Genomic DNA, 27,931 nt, shown 5'->3' with positions numbered 1-27,931 from the left:
CAATCTGTCGAAAATCCTTGGATACATTGCATAATTTTGCTCCATATTAAAGTCGATACTCACACGTACAAGCAACAGCGGAAGACTTTATTCTGATTGTCACGCGGGACGCCGCGGACTGTTGATCGGAGCCGCCTACGTGTACCTGGTATGTGAGTAGACAAAACAAGCACTTAGCGATGAAAAATCTAATCGGCATATAATCGACAGATATGTTTTGATGTCATATTATATTGACTAAGGAGACTAACCAAGCTTACAGCGAAAATTGGACAAGTTCATATATAAAAGGTGTTGGACATTGGATCGAATATTCGGATCGAATATCTGACATTTTTTCCTTGTGATTATATATCCAAATTTTTTTCTTGTGATTATATATCCGAATTTTATTCGAAAATTTATATGCAATTTGAAGATTGGTCTACAAGAAAACCATTGTGTTTAGGAATTTTGTGGTTGGACAAGTGTTTGTAGGTACTATTTTTAGTCTGGCCAGACCTGTGTATTATTCATTTATAATTTAATTCAACTTTTAACATTGTGATTATTATATATATATTATATTTTATTATTGAATAAAAGTACCATTGACTCCAGATATAGAGAGTGCCCAGCCCTTTCTTTTTAATAATATATAATGGCCCCTCTGTATAATATATAATGGCCCCCTTGTATAATTATTATATATTATGGTCCCTCTGTATAATTACTATATATAATGACCCCCCCTGTATTATTATAATATTTATTGGCCCACTCTGTATTATTAGGATATATAATGGCCCATTATATATCCTAATATTACAGAGAGGCCATTATATATTATACAGAGGGGGCCATTATATATAATATAAACTAATAATAATAAAACTCTGCATAGATGAGACGCGGCTGAAATAAGGTGTCATGGCGGTCTTATCTCCGAATAAAGACGCTGAGGAAAGTCTACATCACAGGAGATGTCACTGGATGGATGAGGTATGTGGTGCTGTATTATACTGTATATTTTGTAATGATGTATGTAATGTCCAAACACATATTTGTTTCACGGTAGGGTTGGGGGGTGGATTGAGAATTTGGGCCACCCTGCCGCATCCTGGCCCCAGACTTCAGGTTAAACTGTGCGTGTGTTCTGAATTCTGGGGCCTTATACCCATCTACTACATCATCTGTACTTAGAGAGTTATCACTGTGTTATCTGTGGTGTTATATAGGATTAATACATGGCTCGCCCCGGGTGCTGGCAACCCATGCTTCGCCACTGGGTTTGACAAGGTCCTTAATAAATTATAGTCATCTCAGATATTGATGACATATCACTAGGATAGGCCATCAGTGTCAGATAGGTGTAAATATCACCATTGGGACCTGCTCCTATCTCGAGAATGGGCCCCCCAAAGTGAAGGAGAATGCACTGCACAAGCATCGCCACCCTCCATTCACATCTATGGGAGTTCAGAAAATAGCTAAGTGCTGGATTGGTATAGGTCAGGAGGGAAGTTTTTTTTTTTTTTTTTATCACAGCTGGAGCTGCTTACGTGGTAAAACTGGTGTAAAGTAGAACTGGTTTAGTTGCCCATAGCAACCAATCAGATTCCTCCTTTCATTTTCCAAAGAAGTTGTCAAAAATGAAAGGTGGAATCGGATTGGTTGCTATAAGCAACGAAGCCAGTTCTACTTTACACCAGTTTGATAAATAACCCCCTAAATGTATCCACCATAAAGGCACATTACGCACTTATGTAGCGGTGATATATTCCACAACGCTTTACAGACATTAGTATCACACTGTCCCCAATGGGGCTCACAATCTAAGTTATCTATCAGTATGTCTTTGGAGTGTGGGAGGAAACCCACAGAAACCCACACAAACTCATGTTGTTCTTGGTTGGATTCGAACCTAGGACCCAGTGCCATTAGAATTTATGAGGTGTGTGCGACTCCAGTTATGGTAAGCTAGGCCTCACACTGAGTTGAGCAGTGTCTACTTACTGTATCCACATGGAAAGCATTCACCCATTCACCTGGTGCAGGCCAAGGGTGTCCTTTTAGGTCTACTCTGCTTGTTATACACTGATGATAACCTTTTTTTGCTGTATGGGGCCTATTTATGGATGGGCCTATTTATGATGGATGCTACTCTATTACTATGCAATGGCATCCATCAGTTACATGCTGGAATGTACCAAATGCTGGAAGCTCTGACAAGTTTAATTCTGAGCACGACCTTTGGTTTTTATTTTTGTCTTAATTTTGATATTCGATACCAATGTATTATTCATAGTAAAAACCATTCCCAAACCACTAATTGGTCTTTTAAAAGATTAGTAATACTCAATTTAAAGAATCAAGCTCTCCATTAGTTCTTGCAATTAGCCCGGCACATTTGTGGTTTCTGAACATTTTCAATGTATACAAATTATTATATATATTTTTTTAAAACAATACTCAGGGCAACTTGATTTGAAATGGTCCAGAATGACGCAGTACTTATTTTTACAACATGTATACACAAACAATAAATCTTTAATGCTGATATTGGAAACATTTTCTGAAAACAAAATATAATTACTATATTTTTCACTTTACAATACATACTTTTCCCCCAAAAGTGTGGGAAAAATGGCAGTGTGTGTTATAAAGTGAATACTAATGAGTGCTTCAATTATAAAAGTGCTCATTAGTATGCAGGAGGTGTGGGGAGTGGTGACTGCAGCTCTGCTAATGCTATGTCTTATTTGGGGGTCTGATAAAGATTGAGGGTCTGATTGTGGATCTAATCTGAGGTCTGATGAAGATTGGGGGTCTGATCTGAGGTCTGATAAAGATTTAACTTTTCCATTCAGACAGCTGTGGATGAGGGGGGTTGCTGGATAAGTTGTACTTTCTAATGACACCATTTAATATTCTGATATGATATACTGGGAAAAATGATTAGTAGAGGGGAATTGGGGATAAAAACGTGATTGCTTTTAGGGTTGTTTTTTATGGCCTTCACTGTGTATTATATATGTTACCTTTATTATGTGAGTCAGTACAATAACAGCAATACTAAATTCATAGTTTAGTTTGACTTTTATTATATTTTAGTACCTTTCCCAACTGGTTCAGGACCCGACTAGAGAGATGGCCATACTGGATTTAGTACTAACCAATGAACCTGACAGAACAATAGATATGCAGGTTGGGGGACACCTGGGAAATAGTGACCATAAAATAATAACCTTCCAATTGTCATTCAAAAGACTGTTTCTTCAGGAAGGCACAAGAACACCAGATTTGCAAAAAGCACAATTTGACCATCTAAGAGAGGCCATTGTCCTCACTAACGGAAACAACGTCCTCGGCAATAAAAATGTAGCCACATAATGGCATATTTTTAAAGGCATCCTAAACTATAATTATGAGAGGTCCATACCGTATGGGAGTAAAAGGGTGAAGAACAAGAAAAACCACCATGGATAAATAGAAATGTAAAGGGAGTAATGAAAGACAAAAATAAAAGCATTTAAGTTGCTAAAACAGGAAGATGGAGAGATTCATAAACCAGAGAGTACTGGGCCATTACAGAGTGATGAGTGAGAGGTTGTAGAGAGCGATGAGGAGCAAGCAAAGCTATTAAATATTTTTTTTCTGCATTGTAATCACTGAGGAATATAAATTGTCAGATGAAATGCAGAATATAAAAGTAAATTCCCCATTAAAATTGCCCTGTTTGACCCAGGAAGCAGTGCAGCGGCATCTTACAAAGATTAAAATAGACAAATCGCAGCAACCAGATGGCATACACCCCCGTATCCTAAGAGAATTAAGTAGTGTAACAGACAGACCCTGATTTCTGATATTTACAGTTGTGTTCAAAATTATTCAACCCCCACTGAAATTGAGTGTTTTGGCCAGTTTGACATTGATTTTGATCATTTCAGTCATCTTGTTTACAATTAAATCAAAGAGGCACTTGTAAGTCAGACAAATATAACATAACATTTATAATGAAATAACCACAAATGTCTTTTCTGTGCTCACATCATTATCAGTTTTATTCAACCCCCAAGTGACATTCAATCTTAGTACTTAGTACAACATCCTTTTCCAGTTATAACAGCTTTTAAACGTGAAGCATAGCCTGACACAAGTGTCTTGCAGCGATCTACGGGTATCTTCGCCCATTCTTCATGGGCAAAAGCCTCCAGTTCAGTCACATTCTTAGGCTCACGCGCTGCAACTGCTTTCTTTAAGTCCCACCAGAGGTTCTCAATCAGATTTAAGTCTGGTGACTGCGATGGCCACTTCAAAATGTTCCAGCCTTTAATCTGCAACCATGCTCTAGTGGACTTGGAGGTATGCTTGGGATCATTGTCCTGTGGAAAGGTCCAACGTCTCCCAAGCCTCAGGTTTGTGACGGACTGCATCACATTTTCATCCAATATCTCCTGGTACTGAAGAGAATTAATGGTACCTTGCACACGCTGAAGCTTCCCTGTACCTGTAGAAGCAAATCAGCCGCAAAGCATGATTGACCCCCCGCCATGCTTCACAGTAAGCAAGGTGTTCTTTTCTTCATAGGCGTTGTTCTTCCTCCTCCAAACATAGCGTTAATCCATGGGCCCAAACTGTTCTAATTTTGTTTCATCAGTCCACAGAAAACTTTTGTGGTTTGTCCACATGACTTTTGGCATACTGCAGTCGACTCTTCTTATTCTTTGGAGACAGCAAGGGGGTGCGCCTGGGAGTTCTGGCATCGAGGCCTTCATTACGCAGTGTGTGCCTTATTGTCTGAGCTGAAACTAATAGTACCCACATCTGACAAATCTTTTTTCAGTTCCTCAGCAGTCACACGGGGACTTTTCTCCACTTTGCGCTTCAGGTAGCGCACAGCAGTCGAAGTCAGCATCTTCTTTCTGCCACGACCAGGTAGCGTTTCAACAGTGCCCTTTGCCTTGAATTTGCGAATGATGCTTCCTATGGTGTCTCTTGGTATGTTTAACATCTTTGCAATCTTCTTATAGCCATTGCCCTTCCTGTGAAGAGAAATCACCTCTTCTCTTGTCTTCCTGGACCATTCTCTTGACTTCACCATGTTTGTAAACACACCAGTAAATGTCTAAAAGGAGCTGAGTATACCAGTCCTTTTAAATCTGCCTAATTGGTGCTTATTATGCTTGATTGCTGCTCCTTGACATCCACAGGTGTTTTCAATACCTGATCGAAAACACTTGAATGAACCTCTGTTCTTAAGAGTGGTAGTCTTTAAGGGGTTGAATAATTGTGTCAATGAAGAAATCACAAGATAAACATTTAATACTGTATTACAAAAAAAATTGATGTCATTTTAGTTGCATTTGGTTCTTTAAAAAGTCCTTATAAGATTTCATTCTGAACACAATTACAAATGTACACTAAATTCCCTAAAACCCTTTACAGCTGTCATGGTCTTACCTGCTTGCTGCTCTCCTTCGTTTGACATGTGCTGGCGGCCATCTTGGTTTCTGGGTTTCTTGTAGCCTTCCACCCTGCGGCTCCTCCTTCCCCTGGGAGGAGCTGGATGCCTAGCTCATATATATAGGAGGTCTGTGGCTTCAGTTCCTTGCTTGGTCCCCTTGTGTTCACATGCTTCTAAGACTGCTGCTTCTGGTTCCTGATCCTGGCTTCGTCTGACTACCCTGCTGGTTCCTGATCCTGGCTTCGTCTGACTACCCTGCTGGTTCCTGATCCTGGCTTCGTCTGACTACCCTGCTGGTTCCTGATCCTGGCTTCGTCTGACTACCCTTCTGGTTCCTGACCTCTGGCTTCGCAAAGACTCTGCTCGGTTTCACCATCCATTTGGACTTTTGCTTTACAGCTTTATTTTCAATAAAGCCTTCTTATTTTCATTTATCTCTTGTTGTACGTCTGGTTCATGGTTCCGTGACATTAGGACCAAGCCATGAATTCTGACGGTACAGGGCCATCCTCGCTACCCACGCTGGTTGCCAGACTTGATCAGCAGGATCACCTGTTGGGTCGGTTCGCTGTGGCGTTGCAAACCCTGCTTGAACGCACGGCTCATTTCGCTCCCGTTGCCGATGGGTCGGTTGTCGCTCCTGGGCTCGCTCCTACTGCCGCTCCGGTTGTTGCGCCAGAGTCTACCCCGACACCTGTTGTTGCGCCTGCGGTGTTTCGGGGTATGACCGGTTCTGCCCCTCTTCCACAGCGCTTTGGGGGAGAGCCAACTCAGTGCCGAGGTTTCCTTAACCAGGTGGGCATTTATTTCGAGTTGCTGCCACATGCCTTTCCTACTGAGAGATCAAAGGTGGGCTTCTTGATCTCGCTGCTCTCGGACAAGGCCTTGGTCTGGGCCAGCCCTTTATGGGAGAACAACAATCCGGTGGTTGCCGAGTTTTCCGGTTTTGTTGCTTCTCTTCGGAAGGTATTCGATGTGCCGGCTCGTGCTGCCTCTGCTGCGAAGCTCCTTATGTCCATCAGACAGGGTTCACGATCCGTAGCTGAATACGCCATTGAGTTTCGTACCCTGGCAGCAGAGGTGGGCTGGAATAATGAGGCTCTGGTCGCTGCTTTCTCTCATGGTCTCTCGGATGCCTTGAAGGATGAGGTTGCAGCTAAGGACCTACCAGTTGAGCTCGAGTCTCTTATTTCTTTCCTGATTTTGATTGACACCAGACTCAGGGAGAGACCTTCCTTTAAGGAGAACCTGCGGAGGTCTTCTAACAGATTGGTGCCTACGTTTGCTGTCCCACCCGTGCCTCCCTCTCCTCCCACGCCTCCTGGGGATGACTTGTCTGGGGGTGAACCCATGCAGCTGGGGTTTGCTCGCCTGTCCGAGGGGGAGAGGGCACTCCGGAGACGCGAGGGCCGATGCATGTACTGTGGTCTCGGTGGGCATTTTCGGTTGGCATGTCCGAACCGTCCGGGAAACGCTCGTACCCTGAGATCCTGTCGGGGGCAGATCTTGGGTGGAGTCTCCTCGTCCCCGGTTTCCCGTGTTGACAAACCACTGATCACTGTTGTCCTCTCCTGGGTCGGGGGCTCGGTGACGACCCAGGCGTTGGTGGACTCTGGTGCTGGTGGTTTGTTCATTGATAGTGTGTTCGCTGCCGCCAATTCCATTCCTCTGCAGGCTCGAGGTTCCCCACTGGCTCTTGAGGCGATAGACGGCAGACCCCTTCTGCCGCCACACGTGACTCATGAGACCCTTCCAGTGGGGATAGCCATTGGTGCCGTTCACAGAGAGTCGGTCTGCCTCCAGGTTATTTCGTCTCCACACTACTCGGTGGTCTTGGGGTACCCCTGGCTCCAGAAGCATAATCCGACTTTCGATTGGAGATCGGTCGAGATCCTCTCGTGGTCACCGCAGTGTGGGGCTAGTTGCATCCATGGGTCTGTCAAGTTGCTGTGTACTTCCTCGGACTCTCTGTTGCCTCCTGAATACGAGGAGTACCGGGATGTATTCGATAAGGTGCGCGCGGTTGCCCTACCTCCGCACCGCCCATACGATTGTGCCATAGAGTTACAATCTGGTGCCGTTCCTCCTCGTGGCAAAGTCTATCCACTGTCGGTAGCGGAGAATGAGGCCATGGAGGAGTACGTGAGGGAGGCGCTTTCACGCGGACACATTCGCAAATCTTCGTCCCCGGCAGGGGCTGGATTTTTCTTTGTGAAAAAGAAGGGCGGTGAGTTGAGGCCTTGCATCGATTACAGGGGTCTCAATCGCATCACGATCAAGAACGCTTACCAGATACCCTTGATTTCCGAGCTGTTCGATCGCCTTAAAGGGGCCACGGTCTTTACCAAACTCGACCTGAGGGCGGCATATAACCTGGTAAGGATCAAGGCGGGCGATGAGTGGAAGACCACGTTTAACACCAGGACCGGTCATTACGAATCCTTGGTTATGCCCTTTGGGTTGTGCAATGCGCCCGCAGTCTTTCAGGAATTCATCAACGATGTTTTCCGTGACCTGTTGCAGCAGTGTGTGGTAGTCTATTTGGATGACATCTTGGTATATTCTGAATCCATGGAGGCCCACATTCTGGATGTCAGACGAGTGTTGCAACGGTTACGAGAGAACAAGCTGTTCGGTAAGCTTGAGAAATGCGAATTTCACCGATCCCAGGTAACCTTCTTAGGTTACATCTTTTCCGCTGAGGGGTTCTCCATGGATCCTGAGAAGGTTTCGGCTGTCTTACAGTGGCCCCAGCCCAGTGGTCTTCGTTCCCTGCAGCGCTTTTTGGGCTTCGCCAATTATTATCGGAAGTTCATCAGGGACTTTTCCATGCTGGCCAAGCCTCTCACGGATCTGACCAGGAAGGGCAGTAATTCCCAGGTCTGGCCGCTCGAGGCCATCCGAGCTTTTGAGGCCCTAAAGTCCGCCTTTGTGTCGGCTCCGATTCTGTCGCATCCCAACCCTGGGTTGCCCTTTGTCCTCGAGGTGGACGCGTCTGAGACGGGAGTAGGCGCCCTTCTGTCTCAGCGTAGAACACCAGAGGGTCCTCTGCTTCCTTGTGGGTTTTACTCCCGGAAACTGTCTTCCGCGGAGTGCAACTATCAGATTGGTGACATGGAGTTATTGGCCATCGTGCAGGCCCTTAAAGAATGGAGGCACTTGCTCGAGGGTTCGGTGGTTTCCGGTTCTCATCCTGACGGACCACAAGAATCTGACCTACCTTTCTGAGGCCAAGAGATTGACACCACGTCAGGCCAGATGGGCTCTGTTCTTGTCACGTTTTAATTACGTGGTCTCCTACCTACCCGGTTCCAAGAACATCAGGGCGGATGCCTTATCACGGCAGTACTCCGAGCTGTCCAGGGAGGAGTCGATTCCGACTTCGGTCATACCTCCGAATCAGATCCTGGCCGCCATTCGCACCAGCCTGACCTCTCCCCTGGGTGAGCAGATTTTGGCGGCTCAATCTGGTGCTCCCTCTGGGAGACCCAACGGCAGATGTTTTGTGCCTGAGGAGTTGCGCACTCGGTTGTTGCGAACCTACCATAACTCCAAGACCGCGGGGCATCCTGGAAAGAATCAGCTGTCCTGGGCTGTTTCACGTCTGTTCTGGTGGCCTTCCCTACGTTCCGACATCGCCGCATATGTAGCGGCATGCTCCGTTTGTGCCCAGAGTAAGTCCCCTCGGCACCTTCCGTTGGGCCTTCTGCAACCCATAGCCACCGGGGAGCGCCCATGGTCACACCTGGGGATGGATTTCATTGTGGACCTCCCTGCATCCCGAGGCCATACGGTCATTCTCATGATTGTGGATCGGTTTTCCAAAATGTGCCACTGTGTTCCTCTCAAGAAGTTACCCTCTGCACAAGAGTTGGCCACGATTTTTGCCAGGGAGGTCTTCCGGTTGCACGGTTTGCCTAAGGTGATTGTGTCGGATCGGGGGAGTCAGTTTGTGTCCAGGTTCTGGCGCGCCTTTTGCTCCCAGTTGGGGATTCATCTCTCCTTCTCCTCGGCCTACCACCCTCAGTCCAATGGGGCCGCAGAACGATCCAATCAGGCCTTGGAGCAATTCCTTCGTTGCTATGTCTCCGATCACCAAGACAATTGGGTTGACCTCCTGCCTTGGGCTGAGTTTGCCAGGAACACGGCGGTGAACTCTTCCTCTGGGACGTCTCCCTTCATGGCCAATTATGGGTTCCAACCTGCCGTGTTACCGGAGGTATTCTCTCCCCAGGATATTCCGGCTGTGGAGGATCACCTTTCCGTCCTACGTGCTTCTTGGGTACAGATCCAGAAGTCCCTTGAGGTCTCTGCGCAGCGCCAGAGACTCCAGGCTGATCGCAGACGAGCGCCTGCTCCTTCCTACCAGGTCGGAGATCGTGTATGGTTGTCCACCCGCAACCTCAACCTTCGAGTGCCCACTCCCAAGCTGGCGCCTCGCTTTGTTGGTCCCTTCCGAGTGCTTCGCAGGGTAAACCCGGTAGCCTATGCCCTTGCGCTTCCTCCTGGCATGCGGATCTCCAACGTGTTTCATGTCTCCCTGTTGAAGCCACTGGTGTGTAATCGTTTCACTTCCTCGGTTCCTCGGCCTCGTCCGGTCCAAGTGGGCAATCGTGAGGAATATGAGGTGAGCAATATCCTGGACTCACGCCTGGTCCGCGGTCGGTTGCAGTTTTTGGTCCATTGGCGTGGTTATGGTCCAGAGGAGCGTTCCTGGGTTCCCTCCGCAGATGTCCATGCTCCTGCCTTGCTCCGAGCCTTCCACGCACGCTTCCCTCAGAAACCGTTTTGTGCTCCGCAGAGGAGGGGCCCTTGAGGGGGAGGTACTGTCATGGTCTTACCTGCTTGCTGCTCTCCTTCGTTTGACATGTGCTGGCGGCCATCTTGGTTTCTGGGTTTCTTGTAGCCTTCCACCCTGCGGCTCCTCCTTCCCCTGGGAGGAGCTGGATGCCTAGCTCATATATATAGGAGGTCTGTGGCTTCAGTTCCTTGCTTGGTCCCCTTGTGTTCACATGCTTCTAAGACTGCTGCTTCTGGTTCCTGATCCTGGCTTCGTCTGACTACCCTGCTGGTTCCTGATCCTGGCTTCGTCTGACTACCCTGCTGGTTCCTGATCCTGGCTTCGTCTGACTACCCTGCTGGTTCCTGATCCTGGCTTCGTCTGACTACCCTTCTGGTTCCTGACCTCTGGCTTCGCAAAGACTCTGCTCGGTTTCACCATCCATTTGGACTTTTGCTTTACAGCTTTATTTTCAATAAAGCCTTCTTATTTTCATTTATCTCTTGTTGTACGTCTGGTTCATGGTTCCGTGACAACAGCATTGGGGGTTGAATAATTTTGAACACAACTGTAAGGACTCTATACTGACAGGGAGCGTTCCACAGGATTGGCGCATAGCAAATGTGGTGCCAATATTCAAAAAGGGGTCAAAAACAGACCCCGGAAACTATAGGCCGGTAAGTTTAACATCGTTGGTAACATATAATGTCGTGGGTAAACTGTTTGAAGGTTTTCTAAGAGATGCTATTCTGAAATATCTCAATGAAAATAAGCGAATAATGTCATATCATCACAGATTCATGACGGATCGGTCAAGTCAAACTAAATCAGTTTTTTGAGGAGTTAAGTTCTAGACTTGACCCTGGTGAGTAAGTGGATGTCATGTATCTGGACTTCTCCAAAGCATTTGACACTGTATCACATAAAAGGTTAGTATATAAAATGAGAATGCTTGGACTGGGAGGAAATGTCTGTATGTGGGTAAGTAACTGGCTGAGTGATAGAAAACAGAGGGTGGTTATTAACGGTACACACTCAGATTGGGATGCCACTAAACCGTGTAAAGTAATTAACATGGAAGAGGACATTTATTGAAATGAATGGGTCCGCACCCGTTCCACAAAATTGAGGAATGGATGCGGACTCATTCATACGGTCGTGTGAATGAGCCCTAAACGTGATGTCGACTGAGCCTTTATGCTATGCTGTATAATACTGACACTATACTACTAATGCTGTCCACGAAATGTGCTGCTGATCAGAAAGCTAGGATATGCCCCCATTTTCTGATAGGTACAGGTCCCTCCTCTGGGACCAGCACCTACACCGAGAATGGAAACTTGTGGAGGGTGCACTGCGCATGTGCAGCTGCCCTCCATCCATTTCTATGGGACCCTTAGCTCCATAGAAATGAATAAGAGCAGTGGCTGCGCAAGCATGGTGCGCTCCCATTCACTACCACAGAGAGAGCGCTTGGTGGTGGCTGGACCTGGGGAAACCCGGAGTCCTCCAGCCACCACCTTCCCCGCTCCATTCTCTGTGTAGGTGCGGGTCCCAGAGGTAACAATGCGGGCATTTCCTAGCGATATGCCCCCATTGTCTCAGATGGGAATACCCCTTTAAGGTTACATGACATACTCTTCAAAGCCATTGATGACTAATGAAAACATACATTTACCTCGCAATGTTTTTTGACTTGCTTATCCAATGATTTCAATGGATCCCAAGTGCTTTATATTCTCCGATTGTAAGGGTTGAAACTTGAATGACCTCTCCGTAGCACATATAAACACTAGTGCCATACACATGAAAACAAAGAATTATTTTAGGCATCACTTACTCAATTCTGTAGCATTTCATTTGGTGCCTTGAAGGTCTCTAAAAGCATTACTTTAAAGAACGAGTACCATTAGCCTGGCTTCAAATCCAGCATGGTGGAGAAATATGATGTTTTTGAAAGATGCATTTAGCTAGAATTGTATCACTTGTATTTCAAAATATCTTGCACATAATAGATAATTCTGTGGCTACATTATTATTCAGTTTAATCGGTCCCAGTGTTTGATACTATACCAGTATATAAAATATTAATGGCGGCATTATTTATATTACAGTGAGAGAATGAAAGTCCTTTATTATCCTGAATCCTTTGGCGTACAGATGTCAGCAACATAAGTCTCACTCATCTGTAAATCAATTTCACAACAGTCCAGGAAGCTGAGAACTGGGCTACTGTTTGTAGAGTGCTGAAGAGCATGGTTTATTTTTTTTCCCCTTATTTAACTGAAAATAAATTTAGCAATAACCTCAGTATTCCCCACAGCTTTTCTAAAACAAGGACTGCAAATTAAGCCCTTCCTTGCAGAGACACTGCAAACAGCAGTATAGGTCAGCTTCAAGTGGTCACTTACTTTTCACACAACTTTGCATAAATAAATAGTACATACGACCATAAGAAACTTTGTAATATATCTTACCAGAGAAAAAATTTGCAGTTCTCATGTTATTAGCTGCCCCCCACTTGCCAAACACTTTTCTCTCAGAAATGTTTCCACAAACTAATGGGAGAGGGAGGAGTGAGCAACAACTGAGGGGACAGGAGAGTCAGACAGACTGCACCATCTAAATAGTCAGTTCGCCCAAGTCCTTTATTCATATCAATACAGCTTAGTATTTCTCTATAATGTGCTCCATGATTTTGAGGCTGCTTCTGAGTGAGACAAAGTTAGGAAACAGATTTTCTGCTATGTGGATGTGGAACCACTGTGTCAACCAAACATATTTGACTTGGGGCTAGTCCTAAAGGTGTTATCCTGACAGTCCCCTGGTTTTCACCCTTTATCCCCTATACCAGCATCTGGACCTTGCTGCATGGGAACCACCATGCTACTACCTACTGGAGTAGTCTCTGTATGACAGTGGAAGCATGGGGATCAAGAGGCACTGATGCAAATCACTGAGGGATCAGGCCAAACCATAATCATGGACAGGGTGAGGTCAGGGCAGGCAGAGTACATTCAATCCGATAAACAGTCTGAGGTTAGGGAGGGAAGCTCAGGGTCAGTACAGAGATCAGGCAGAGGTGAGGTCAGGCAGTGAAGGGTCATATCCAGAAAATGAGCAAAAGTTGGTATACGGGGAGCAGACAGAACTATGTGCACCTTTGCAGAGAACTAGCAAGTTATTATAATTACTAATTTCAATAGTATATTCTCCCCCTTTTTTTCACATTAGTAATATAGTACCTTTGCATTCCTCATTATTCATTTTCCCGCCAATTATTAAAATGAACGAATGACGTCACAAATCACGCCCAATTTTTCATCATCTTATTATCTACAGCTCTTTTTTTATTGTGGCTCCGAAGTCTTGTTTCAAATCCCGCGCATGCGCGCAGTAACGCCACTCTCCCGGCCTTCTTTCTTATACATCGTGAATGCGACAGTTATTTTCCTTCCAGAAGCTTCAAGTTGTTATTTAGTCACGCCAAATAACTCCCGCTTCTACTTATTTACCGGAAGTGAGGATAGACCGCGCCAGTATATCCCCGACGCATGCGCAGTTTACTTTATGATGTTTGAATGGGAGTCATTACACTAGTCAGACAGCGCTCATGAGCGGGATTTTTTTAAGCGTCTGAACAAGTGAATAGGGGAGTGGCTACAGTGCTGAATAGAAAAAACGCTGGACTCAAATCAAAGTTATGCGTCACGCTGGACTCAAATCAATTTATTAGCATGTGGCGCGTGGCTTCTTTACGTGTATATTATATGGCTAGCCGGTTGTCACACTACTAAACTAACAATTAATAATTATATTAATAAGTATATAATGAGTTATATTATAATCAAATACACACATGACAGGTTTCCTTTAGGCTTATTCACACATCAATTATTTCCATCAGTGACTATGAGCTAAAATCAGGATATGATCCTATACAGAGATAAACTATACGGAAAAGATCTGCACATATTCTTTGTTTAGACCAGGACCTGGTTTTGGCTCACAATCACTAATGAAAAACACTGACCAAATACTGACTGTGTGAATAAGGCATTAGACAACCTATTTTTTTTTTTTAAACATGATTTGGGTTTTAACTACACAGTAATGTACATTTAAGCAATGATACAAAGATACACAGTATGCAATAGAAGGTGATAGGTGAACAAGTAGTTGAGCCAATATTCAGTATTGTTGTTAATAAACCAGTCCAACAGATCTTGAAGAGTTGCTTAGTCCATTGCTTATCTGTGATTTATGGTTCTTAGTAGTAAGTGAATACCAGTCTTTAAATTTAAAGGAATAATAGTGAACATTGGTAAAACAGTTGTAACCGTATTATCACATAGGGCATCTTATCTCACAGGAAATATGTTAAGTGCCAGGGAGCACAATTCAGGTGTAGATTGGCACTTACCCTCTCATCAGTGGGGTGGGCAGGTGTTTACTTAACGGGGTCACTATCAATGGGTCACCTAATGTGAGATAGTTTTTAGGTTAGTTATAAGACTATGGAAGGGTGAAGAGATTCCCACCTAGACCAGTGAGTGTAGAAGTACTTTTTATTACATAGTTAATATGGTTGAAAAAAGACATAGGTCCATCAAGTTCAACCAAGGGATTGGTGGGGACCCGAATCCTAAACTTTGACTTCTTGCTTTGGTAGGCTAGTGTGCGCTCATATATATGGTTGTCTGATACTAGCAAGTGCACTTCCCCTATAGTAAGTATCACAACGCTCTTCCAATTTCTGTCTATTAGGAGCCAGAGAACGTGGAGCGTGGAGAATGTGGAACACTATAGTTCTATAGGTTGGTAAAAATTTAGTTATGCCAATGAGCAACAATGCAAATTCTGGGGTGAGAGTGAATTGAGACGAATAGAGATCTCTAATGAGGGTAACTACTGTGTACCAGAATGGGCGTAGTGTAGTACAGGTCCAAAATATATGATAAATTGAGTCAACATCTCCACATCCTCCCCAGCATTTGGTTGGTGACGAAAGTATTACTTTCCCCTGTAGCCTAGGCTCCACTTTTTTCATTAAGTTGTTCAAATACAGTCCTGATTAAAAGTTTAAGACCACTTGAAAAATGGTAAAAAATCATATTTAGCATGGCTGGATCTTAACAAGGTTCCAAGTAGAGCTTCAACATGCAACAAGAAGAAATGGGAGTGAGACAAAACATTTTTTGAGCATTCAATTTAATTAAAACAATGAATAAACTGAAACAGGCTGTTTTTCAGCTGATCAAAAGTTTAGGACCACATGCCTTTAAAAGGACAAATCTGTGCAAAGATGTTGATTTATTGTCATTTTCTGTCAGGTAGTCACACGTTGTGATGGCAAAGGCAAGAAAACTCTCCCTTTTTGAACGTGGTCGGGTTGTTGAACTGCATAAGCAGGGTCTCTCACAACGAGCCATCGCTGCTGAGGTGGGACGCAGTAAGACAGTCATTTGGAATTTCTTAAATGATCCTGAGGGTTATTGAACAAAAAAGTCAAGTGGAAGACCCATAAAAATGTCATCAGCACTTAGCCGGAGGATCCAATTGGCTGTCCGTCAAGACACTGGACGATCCTCAACCCAAATTAAGGCCCTTACTGGTGCTGACTGCATCCCCATAACCATCAAACGGCATCTGAGACTGAAGGACTTCAAAAACAAAAAAAGTCTTTAAAGACCTTGTCTCCTTGAACTCCACAGAACTGCTCGTTTTGACTTTGCAAGAGAGCACCAAACATGGGACATTCAAAGGTGGAAGAAAGTTTTATTCTCTGATGAGAAAAAATGTAACCTTGATGGTCCTGATGGTTTCCAACGTTACTGGCATGACAAGCAGATCCCACCTGAGATGTTTTCTACGTGCCACAGTGGAGGGTGCCACAGTGGAGGGGGCGCTATAATGGTCAGGGGTGCTTTTTCCTTCAGTGGAATAATAGAGCTTCAGGAAGTGCAGGGGCGTCAAACGGCCGCTGGCTATGTCCAGATGTTGCAGAGAGCATTCCTCATCACTGAGGGCCCTCGTCTGTGTGGTAACGACTGGGTTTTCCAACAGGACAACGCTGCAGTACACAATGCCCGCAGGACAAGGGACTTCTTCCAGGAAAATAACATTACTCTTTTGGCCCATCCTGCGTGTTCCTCTTATCTAAATCCAATTGAGAACCTTTGGGGATGGATGGCAAGGGAAGTTTACAAAAATGGACAACAGTTCCAGACAGTAGATGGCCTTCGTGCGGCCGTCTTCACCACTTGGAGAAATGTTCCCACTCACCTCATGGAAACGCTTGCATCAAGCATGCCGAAACGAACTTTGGAAGTGATAAACAATAACGGTGGAGCTACTCATTGCTGAGTTCATGTTTGGAAGTTGGATTTCTGTTTTGGGGGGGTTTAGTTGTTTTTGGAGGTGTGGTCCTAAACTTTTGATCAGCTGAAAAACAGCCTGTTTCAGTTTATTCATTGAATTGAATGCTCAAAAAATGTTTTGTCTCACTCCCATTTCTTCTTGTTGTTGCGTGTTGAAGCTCTACTTGGAACCTTGTTAAGATCCAGCCATGCTAAATATGATTTTTTGCCATTTTTCAAGTGGTCTTAAACTTTTGATCAGGACTGTATGAGATTTGCGAGGAGTTTGGCACATAGACATTGATTATGGTATAAATGGTGTTGCTTAAGGTACAAATAAGCACTATAAATTGGCCCCTCGCGTTTATTATTACCTTATGTTCTATGAATGTCACCTAGTTGCGGACTGCTATACATACCTTTGCTTTTTTAGCAGGTGCCATTGAGCAATACATGTGAGGGTAGCATTTATGAGCAAATTTAGGTTCATTATCCCTTTTAAAATGAGACTCTTGGATACATAACACGTCTTTTCCTTGAGATCTCGCTTCCTTCCACAATAATGATCTTTTGTATGGACTGTTAAGACCCTTGACATTCATAAATACGAGTTTAATAGACATAGGTGTGTTTCAATGTGCTCCCTGATGAGTACCCTCTGACACAATTGGGCAGGAAATCTAATACTCTAGCGCCAACATTGGTGAGTTTGTAAACTAACAAGGCCCTATAAACAGTTGGCCAACCTAGCCAACACTGTAGGCCACCATTGGTGGGTTTGTAGGAGGGTAGCTTTTATGAACTGTTGGAGATATCTAGCGAGTTCTGCCGCATTGACAGTTTTTGGTATCCTGTGAAATTTGACATTGTTGGGCGGTTGCGGTCTTCTAAGTCCACTTGAATTTCATGCCTTCCACTTCCGCCAGATTATTATGGGCGTCAACCAGTTCATTGTGGACTGAGGAAAGTTCCCCCATTTTTGTTTCCACATTGTTTATGTGGTCCCCCAGGCCATCTATACACTGCGTGCAGAATTATTAGGCAAATGAGTATTTTGACCACATCATCCTCTTTATGCATGTTGTCTTACTCCAAGCTGTATAGGCTCGAAAGCCTACTACCAATTAAGCATATTAGGTGATGTGCATCTCTGTAATGAGAAGGGGTGTGGTCTAATGACATCAACACCCTATATTAGGTGTGCATAATTATTATGCAACTTCCTTTTCTTTGGCAAAATGGGTCAAAAGAAGGACTTGACAGGCTCAGAAAAGTCAAAAATAGTGAGATATCTTGCAGAGGGATGCAGCACTCTTAAAATTGCAAAGCTTCTGAAGCGTGATCATCGAACAATCAAGCGTTTCATTCAAAATAGTCAACAGGGTCGCAAGAAGCGTGTGGAAAAACCAAGGCGCAAAATAACTGCCCATGAACTGAGAAAAATCAAGCGTGCAGCTGCCAAGATGCCACTTGCCACCAGTTTGGCCATATTTCAGAGCTGCAACATCACTGGAGTGCCCAAAAGCACAAGGTGTGCAATACTCAGAGACATGGCCAAGGTAAGAAAGGCTGAAAGATGACCACCACTGAACAAGACACACAAGCTGAAACGTCAAGACTGGGCCAAGAAATATCTCAAGACTTTTTCTAAGGTTTTATGGACTGATGAAATGAGAGTGACTCTTGATGGGCCAGTGGATGGGCCCGTGGCTGGATTGGTAAAGGGCAGAGAGCTCCAGTCCGACTCAGACGCCAGCAAGGTGGAGGTGGAGTACTGGTTTGGGCTGGTATCATCAAAGATGAGCTTGTGGGGCCTTTTCGGGTTGAGGATGGAGTCAAGCTCAACTCCCAGTCCTACTGCCAGTTTCTGGAAGACACCTTCTTCAAGCAGTGGTACAGGAAGAAGTCTGCATCCTTCAAGAAAAACATGATTTTCATGCAGGACAATGCTTCATCACACACGTCCAAGTACTCCACAGCGTGGCTGGCAAGAAAGGGTATAAAAGAAGAAAATCTAATGACATGGCCTCCTTGTTCACCTGATCTGAACCCCATTGAGAACCTGTGGTCCATCATCAAATGTGAGATTTACAAGGAGGGAAAACAGTACACCTCTCTGAACAGTGTCTGGGAGGCTGTGGTTGCTGCTGCACACAATGTTGATGGTGAACAGATCAAAACACTGACAGAATCCATGGATGGCAGGCTTTTGAGTGTCCTTGCAAAGAAAGGTGGCTATATTGGTCAATGATTTGTTTTTGTTTTTGAATGTCAGAAATGTATATTTGTGAATGTTGAGATGTTATATTGGTTTCACTGGTAAAAATAAATAATTGAAATGGGTATATATTTGTTTTTTGTTAAGTTGCCTAATAATTATGCACAGTAATAGTCACCTGCACACACAGATATCCCCCTAAAATAGCTAAAACTAAAAACAAACTACTTCCAAAAATATTCAGCTTTGATATTAATGAGTTTTTTGGGTTCATTGAGAACATGGTTGTTGTTCAATAATAAAATTAATCCTCAAAAATACAACTTGCCTAATAATTCTGCACTCCCTGTAGTAGTAGATATATTTGTGAAGGTGTGAGTTATGTCCTTCTGAATTGACCTTCTGAGTGCCAGCATTGCATTTATCATAAAGGCCTCAGTGGCTGCTTGGTTAGATGGTGGTGCTGCAGAGATAGTGTCCTCTAGGTCAAAGGCTAAATCGGTGCCGTGTTGTCCTCCAGTGACAGAGAAGGACAGGGTTGTGTCCCATCTAGGCTTTTGTTTTACTGGGCTTGCTGTCGCTGACTCCCTGCCCGGGGAGACTCGTGGCGCAGTAGGTTTTCCTGCTCCTACCTCTGGCAGGCAAGATGGTGGTTCCACCTGCGTCGCTCCTCTCTTGCTTCCTGCTGTCTGAATTGCAGGATCGGGGATTGATGAGGTCATCTCTGGGCTGCTGCTGCCCGAGCCGCTGTCTGGACAGGTCTGCAAGGGGGCTGTGTTCCGTGGCTTCCACCTCACACGCCTCCGGTCTTGAGGCCACATGGTCTCTCCCGCCATTGCCGGCTGCCGGGAAGAAGTCAGTAAGTAGTTTCAGGCCCTATTTTTTCCGCTTCTTTGGCATCCTGGGTGGTAAGGGTAGTGGATCCTCCAGGATTGGTGGCTTTAGAGCGGTGAGGAGTCGCTTTGGTCGTCGCTTTATAGGTTGCCTGCAGGGAGCTGAAGAGCTATGCAGCCATCTCATTCCTGGTACAGGCCATGCTCCCTAGATAACCTATTTTTAAGCACTATTCCATAGGAGAAGGCGCATTAGGTTCCCAAAGTGAAAAGTCGCAAATTATGGCATGCACAATAATTTGTCACTTTTTTACACCATAAATAGGATAAAAAGTTTGTTATGTCTGCCCCACAGAACCATAGTTTTTAATGCTAATATTATGTACACAGATTTCTAGGGTACCAGACAAGCCATATAACTCCTCTAAATTAAGATTAAATGCCACATTATAACTACGGTATATTTCCAACCCTTTGTGCACCTTGGCAAAAATGCCAACTTTTTACAGTAAATGAAGTTTACAGTTATTGCCTCTCACTCTCATGTAATTTTTTTGAAGGAGTTGTTGAGGATTAGAAACACATCTACTTTCATCCAGAATTACACTGCCTGTCCAAAAAAAAAGTTGCCACCAAAAAAAAAATAAGATTCTCAATGGGGTTAAGGTCTGGACTCTGTGGTGGCCAATCTATGTGTGAAAATGATGTCTCATGCTCCCTGAACCACTATTCCGCAATTTGAACCCGAAGAATCCTGGCATTGTCATCTTGGAATATGCCTGTGCCATCAGGGAAGAAAAAATCCATTGATGTAATAACATGATCATTCAGTATGTTCAGGTAGTGAGCTGACCTCATTCTTGGAGCACATACTGTTGCCGAACCTAGACCTGACCAACTGCAGCAACCCCAGATCATAGCACTGCCCCCACAGGCTTGTACAGTAGGCACTAGGCATGATGGGTGCATCACTTCATCTGCCTCTCTTCTTACCCTGATGCGCCCATTACTCTGGAACAGGGTAAATCTGGACTCATCAGACCACATGACCTTCTTCCATTGTTCCAGAGTCCAATCTTTATGCTTCCTAGCAAATTGAAGCCTTTTTTTCTGTTTTTTCTCACTGATTAGTGGTTTTCTTACGGCTACACTTTTTTGCCGCCACATTTCTTCCTCGAATACGATGGGTCCCCACTATCCTTCCAGTTTTTAATAATACGTTGGACAGTTCTTAACCCAATTTTAGTAGTTTCTGCAATCACCTTAGATGTTTTCTCTGCTTGATGCATGCCAATGATTAGACCCTTCTCAAACAGACTAACATCTTTTCCACGACCACGAGACGTGTCTTTCAACATGGTTGTTTAAGAAATGAGAAGCAACTCGATGCACCAGTTGGGGTTAAATCACTTGTTGCCAGCTGAAAGATAATCGCGCATGCAGTAATTATCAAATAGGAGGCTCAAAACTATTTGCTTAGTTAAATCCAGGTGGCGACTTTTTTTTTGGACAGGCAGTGTAGTTCCACACCTGTCCACAGACTGAATGGTATTGCTGCTCAGCTTGGCCAGATCTTTGTTTTTCTGATACATCTCCAATTCTCCTACATAGACAGCCACCACTAGAGGGAGCTCAGAAGCAAACTGCATGCTGTGTATACATTGGACTGAGGAGTAAGACAATGTGCAGTTCTCTCTACCTGCAGTAATTTCTATCATAGCTATATTTCTTAATGTTTATAAAGACCTATATACAATGTTGCCATCTTCAGGACTGGATTAAAACAAATAAATAGAAGATAAGCAAATAAGCAGAAGACGTATGGAACAAAAAGACTGTGAAATGCAATGCATAGTGTGGAGTGGAATGCCAGTATATCCTCTTATCATTAACGATCCTTACCTCTGTATTTATTAAATTGCATTTTCATCTTATTAATATTTAATGTACTTGGGGGCTTTTGGCATCATTACAATGTGTGCACAAAACAGTGCTTGCAAGCTCTTAGATGTTCGTACGGGAAAAGTAAGGACATTATAGAGAGGAAATACTGTAAGAAACCACAGGATTATGGAGATGAAAATGAACTAAAGGAGATAATATGTTCAAATGCATAAATGCTCTCAAGTTGTAACCTTCCTTCTATAGGCTCTGAGCAAAAATAATGAATTAATAAAATAGACCAAGTAAATGCGTTTATCAGAGTAGGTGATTCAATTCATTAATGGGAATGTATCATCATATTTAATGATTGCTGAAACATAATCTTTCTTTTTTCTTATCATTTATTATTTTCTGTATATGATTATGCCACAGCCATCTTACTTGAGCTCATGCTCAGAGCTTTAGAGATCTGCTTAAAGGTAATCTGTCATCAGAATTTACATATAGAGTTTATTAGTATTACATGTTTCTATTGTTCATCCTCCCATCATTATTAAACTGGCTTTGTTTATGCTCAAAGATTGTCTTCATAAATCAACTTGTATAAAATGTACCTGATGTCCTCACCAGGTAGCTCATAGAGTCACTGGGGTATTGTGCTGGATGAGGCATGTCATGAATCAACCCCCGCGCTCTCTACCGTCTTGCTCTCGGAGACCGTCCCCCCAGCAAACAGACATGCGCGGTGAGTGGAGGTGTATACACTGTGGCTCAATCGCTCACTGTGATCTGCTGACATTGGTCTCGGAGCATGCACAGTGAGCACTTGAAGTAAAGGTGTTGTGGCAGTGGAGCTGCCAGAGGGACATATGAGGGCCATTGAAATTATGTATCTCACCCAGAGTAAGCTGGATGAGAAGAAAGGCTGGGAAAATAGTGTTTTTCCTCTTTGTGTATCAGCCAGGCTGTTAATGAGAGGTGATTAGCAGCCAGCTGAGGAGCTCAAGTAAAGGTGGGCTGGGCTCCTCAATCAGGGCTCCCCGTCTGGGGAAGAAGCAGGCTGTGCCAAGCCCTGTGGGAGCAAGGACCCTCTCACCCTGTGTGGGGTAAGCACTGAGTTGTTTTTGGGGAGCTTGGTGGTAGAACCAGATCGTGATAGAGAGGGAAAATTACTGTGTAGTCAGTGGCTAGACAGCCGAGGATTTATGTTTATGATTTGTGTTTGGGCTGCTTTAAAAGTGACAATAAAGCTGGTCTTGGCCAGTTTGCACCCACATCTAGAGTGTTGGAGTAGCTTCCTAAGGTGTGCCAACCATCTAAATGAAGAAGACTGCAATCCTGGAGACCTAACTGACCCCGAGTTGTCATAGTGTAAACACCTCCACTCACTGCACATGTCTGGATCGTGGCAGGACAAGGAGGTCTTCTGCACTGGCTTGAGATTTCACTTGAGATTCCAGGCGCTGACATCAGGAAGGCAAGGGGTGATCTGTGAGAGGGGAGGTCTGTGAGAGTGCGATGGGCAGGAGCGCGGGGGAATAGCTCGTTACTCGCCTCATCCAGAACAATGCCCCAATGACTCTGAGCTATCTGATGATGACGTCAGGTACATTTTCAAAGTTAATTTTTTGCATAAAGAAAATACTTTTGAGCCTAAAGAAAGCCAGTATATGACTGATGGGAGGATGAACAGTGGGAACATGTACATGAATTAGCTCTATAGGTCAATTCTGATGACAGGTTCCCTTTAGGCCTCATGCACACGGCCGTGTTCCACGGCCCAGAGCGGTCCGTGGTAACCCGGCCGGGATTCCTGCTGACAGCAGGAGCGCACGGCGTCATTGGTTGCTATGACGTCGTGCACTTCATGCAGCCGCTGCTGTACAGTAATACACTCGTATAGATCATACGAGTGTATTACTATAGTGCAGCGTCGGCATTAAGCGCACGGCGTCATAGCAACCAATGATGCCGTGCGCTCCTGCTGTCAGCCGTGTGCATGAGGCCTTAACAGAAGATGTGTACCATCACTTACTTTATGTGTGTAATCTGCTTCCAGCTTCATAATAGAAATGTTGCCTGTGATGATATTGAAACATCTTGACAGAGTTGCATTACCTTGTTCAACAAGGCTGTAATTGCTGCCAAAGGTCCCTCTACTACTGTATATACTGACTTAGGCTTTATTCACATGTTCGGGTTTGTTCAATCTCAGTGAAAAAACAGTCAGTGTTTCATCTGTGAAGATGTCCATTTTGGTACATGTTTCTGTTTGTGCCTTCCGTGTTGCAATCATATTCCACGTGCTCTGGTAGCTTGAGAGTGGATTTCCAGAGCAGCTCCTACCAATGGTCAGTGAAAACCAGAACACGGATGTCATTTGTGTTTTGTCAGTGGTTTTATGGACTTATAGCCTTCAATGAGCATGATTGATTTGCAACACACACCAAAGTAATTCAACTGACCTTGTGAATAAGCACACTAAAATCAATGTATATGTGTGCTCTCCATGGAGAACATGGTGAGCACATGTCTGTGATTGCTAAACGACATTGTAATTTTGAGTGACTAGTCTATGGAATTTTTAGTTTTTCCACAAGTTCACTGTATACTCCAAAGTATAGAGAAAATTTGTATTATCTGTAATTTTGTTTTCCTTAAGTCTGAAGGCAGCACAGAGCGGGGTATTTTGTCCCCCAGTCTCCACCAGCCCCCATAGAATGATAAATTAAGAATTTGCATAATTAATTGCTGGAGCTATATATACCCTTTCTCACAGCTTAAAAATGAGTTGTAAATAGAAAATAAGAGCTGCCTTTGGACTTGAGGAAAGCAAAATTACAGGTAAGACATTTTCTCCTTCCTATTTATCCCCAGGCAGCACAGAAAGGGATGTAATAGCAAAAGAAGAAAGTGAGGGTAAATCTTTCGGAACAGCACTAGAATATCTGAGCCAAAGACTGAACCTGAGAAGCATTTACATAGAGCCTGTAGCACTACACATGGGCAGAGAGGCTGGACCAAGAGGCTGCACTGCAGACCTGCAGACACTTGAAGACAGGGAGTGGAAGCTGAATAGGAAGATTAGCACCTTCCTGGAACAGGAGGAAAGGTTCTCATCTTCTGGACAATAGAACTCGATTAGTCTCTTGACATCTCAAAAATGAAGAATATCTTCTATAGAAGGGACCTTTAGTACCACTGAGCGTGAGTCCCAGAGACAGGATCACAAGAAGGAAGAGGAAGAATGTGGTGATGAGTTGCTGATTTGTGGCATTCTAATTTGTCACATGATAACAAACATGAACCTTAATGTGACTTCCTAATTTATTCTGGAAGTTTTTCTACAAGAAGGACCATCAACAGTAGGATAAGAAGACAAGACATGAATAGATCCTATACTTTATACTTTATTTCTGAGTGCTTACTCTCCTAATCTCCAAGTTATTAACTGGAGATTGTTGAGATGAGGAAGATAAAAGCCCTTCTGTAACAGTAGGACTTGATGTGGAGGAAATATCCAAAATTCTCCTTTTGAGAGACATAACTGCAGTGGAAAACAAGCCCAACAAGGCCAATTGAATGAACAATCAACACTATCTTCACCTCTGAGGTCATGCAGAAGGACGTACAGAAGATGGTTTCTTTAATTTACTCTTGTAATTAACTTATTCCTTTTGCAAAGCTCTTCCCCTTCAGCCATCAAAAAAGGTCCGCTGAGGAAACATGAAGAAAGATGACAGAATCTGGCAATATCTTGCTTGAGATCCCTGAAGTGACTCTTTTCCGGAGCTAGCCATCTATGACTAAAGAAAGATGGGCAAGCTTATTTATGGTAGAATACACACTTGATTTACTGGTGGATGGTAGCGCTACCTGGAAGTAGAAAGAGTGTTTGAGTTGATGATGAACCTAAGAAAATTTTTTCCAGTAGAAGGAGAATCTCTGCTGATGGGTCAACCCACAGCCGGTCATTTAAAGGCTATGTACACCTTTGGGGACAATTGTTTTTTTTCTGAAAGCATTTTACTCATTTGGGGCTAAAAATTATTTTTTTAATTGGTCTTTATAAAAAATATTGAGCCGTTCTGTCACAAAGGGTCTTTCTAGCTGTGTGCATCCTACTTTCACTTTTGTGCCAGTCATCTAATAACCCTTATCTCTAAATTACTAAGAGGTCACAAACACTGATTTAAGCGGCATTCTTATCAGTAACATAAGGATTGAGCTTTGATGAGTATTTATAAGGTCTGAGAGCAGAGATAAGGAGCCCGTCAGGTCCATATCTGATGGAGCAGAGAGAAAATCAGATCCTGCTAGTAGAGCATCTCAGCTCTGGCCAGAGAAAAGGACTCTGTATATTTAATGAAGACCAATTGAAAAAAGAATTGATTTTTAGCTGATAATGAGGACAATGCACTAATAACATCAATGCATCTGAGATAAAGAGATGATAGCACCATAATTGCCATTTCCATAAAGTTGCTAGGAATTGGAGAGAAGCCAAGGAAGGCCCAGAACTGTAGATTATATACATCACCCTGATACATACAGTGGCGGAAATAATTATTTGACCCCTCACTGATTTTGTAAGTTTGTCCAATGACAAAGAACTGAAAAGTCTCAGAACAGTATCATTTCAATGGTAGGTTTATTGTAACAGTGGCAGATAGCACATCAAAAGGAAAATCGAAAAAATAACTTTAAATAAAAGATAGCAACTGATTTGCATTTCATTGAGTGAAATAAGTATTTGAACCCCTACCAACCATTAAGAGTTCTGGCTCCCACAGAGTGGTTAGACACTTCTACTCAATTAGTCACCCTCATTAAGGACACCTGTCTTAACTAGTCACCTGTATAAAAGACACCTGTCCACAGAATCAATCAATCAAGCAGACTCCAAACTCTCCAACATGGGAAAGACCAAAGAGCTGTCCAAGGATGTCAGAGACAAAATTGTAGACCTGCACAAGGCTGGAATGGGCTACAAAACCATTAGCAAGAAGCTGGGAGAGAAGGTGACAACTGTTGGTGCGATTGTTCGAAAATGGAAGGAGCACAAAATGACCATCAATCGACCTCGCTCTGGGGCTCCACGCAAGATCTCACCTCGTGGGGTGTCAATGGTTCTGAGAAAGGTGAAAAAGCATCCTAGAACTACACGGGAGGAGTTAGTTAATGACCTCAAATTAGCAGGGACCACAGTCACCAAGAAAACCATTGGAAACACATTACACCGCAATGGATTAAAATCCTGCAGGGCTCGCAAGGTCCCCCTGCTCAGAAAGGCACATGTGCAGGCCCGTCTGAAGTTTGCCAATGAACACCTGAATGATTCAGAGAGTGACTGGGAGAAGGTGCTGTGGTCTGATGAGACCAAAATAGAGCTCTTTGGCATTAACTCAACTCGCTGTGTTTGGAGGAAGAAAAATGCTGCCTATGACCCCCAAAACACCGTCCCCACCGTCAAGCATGGGGGTGGAAACATTTTGCTTTGGGGGTGTTTTTCTGCTAAGGGCACAGGACAACTTATTCGCATAAACGGGAAAATGGACGGAGCCATGTATCGTGAAATCCTGAGCGACAACCTCCTTCCCTCTGCCAGGAAACTGAAAATGGGTCGTGGATGGGTGTTCCAGCACGACAATGACCCAAAACATACAGCAAAGGCAACAAAGGAGTGGCTCAAGAAGAAGCACATTAAGGTCATGGAGTGGCCTAGTCAGTCTCCGGACCTTAATCCAATCGAAAACCTATGGAGGGAGCTCAAGCTCAGAGTTGCACAGAGACAGCCTCGAAACCTTAGGGATTTAGAGATGATCTGCAAAGAGGAGTGGACCAACATTCCTCCTAAAATGTGCGCAAACTTGGTCATCAATTACAAGAAACGTTTGACCTCTGTGCTTGCAAACAAGGGTTTTTCCACCAAGTATTAAGTCTTTTTTTGTTAGAGGGTTCAAATACTTATTTCACTCAATGAAATGCAAATCAGTTGCTATCTTTTATTTAAAGTTATTTTTTCGATTTTCCTTTTGATGTGCTATCTGCCACTGTTACAATAAACCTACCATTGAAATGATACTGTTCTGAGACTTTTCATTTCTTTGTCATTGGACAAACTTACAAAATCAGTGAGGGGTCAAATAATTATTTCCGCCACTGTATATGTGACTCTTAAGTACCCTATGAAGAACGCATTAAAGGGAAAAAGTATGGATAAGATAGGAAACATAATTAATTAGTAACTAATCAAATTTCTTGTCGAAGTTTGGTGAAGCAGCCAAATCGAATTTTACTCATCACTAAATATTACCTAACCATGCAAACACATGGAGGCCATATTATACTTTACTAAAACTAACCCCCACATACATATTTTTACATCAGCTTGTCGAAGTTTGGTGAAGT

Source organism: Bufo bufo, chromosome 5 (assembly GCF_905171765.1).
Source record: "Bufo bufo chromosome 5, aBufBuf1.1, whole genome shotgun sequence".
In the NCBI taxonomy this organism is placed as follows: domain Eukaryota; kingdom Metazoa; phylum Chordata; class Amphibia; order Anura; family Bufonidae; genus Bufo; species Bufo bufo.
The sequence above is the reverse complement of the archived record's forward strand: the minus strand, read 5'-3'. Positions refer to the sequence as shown.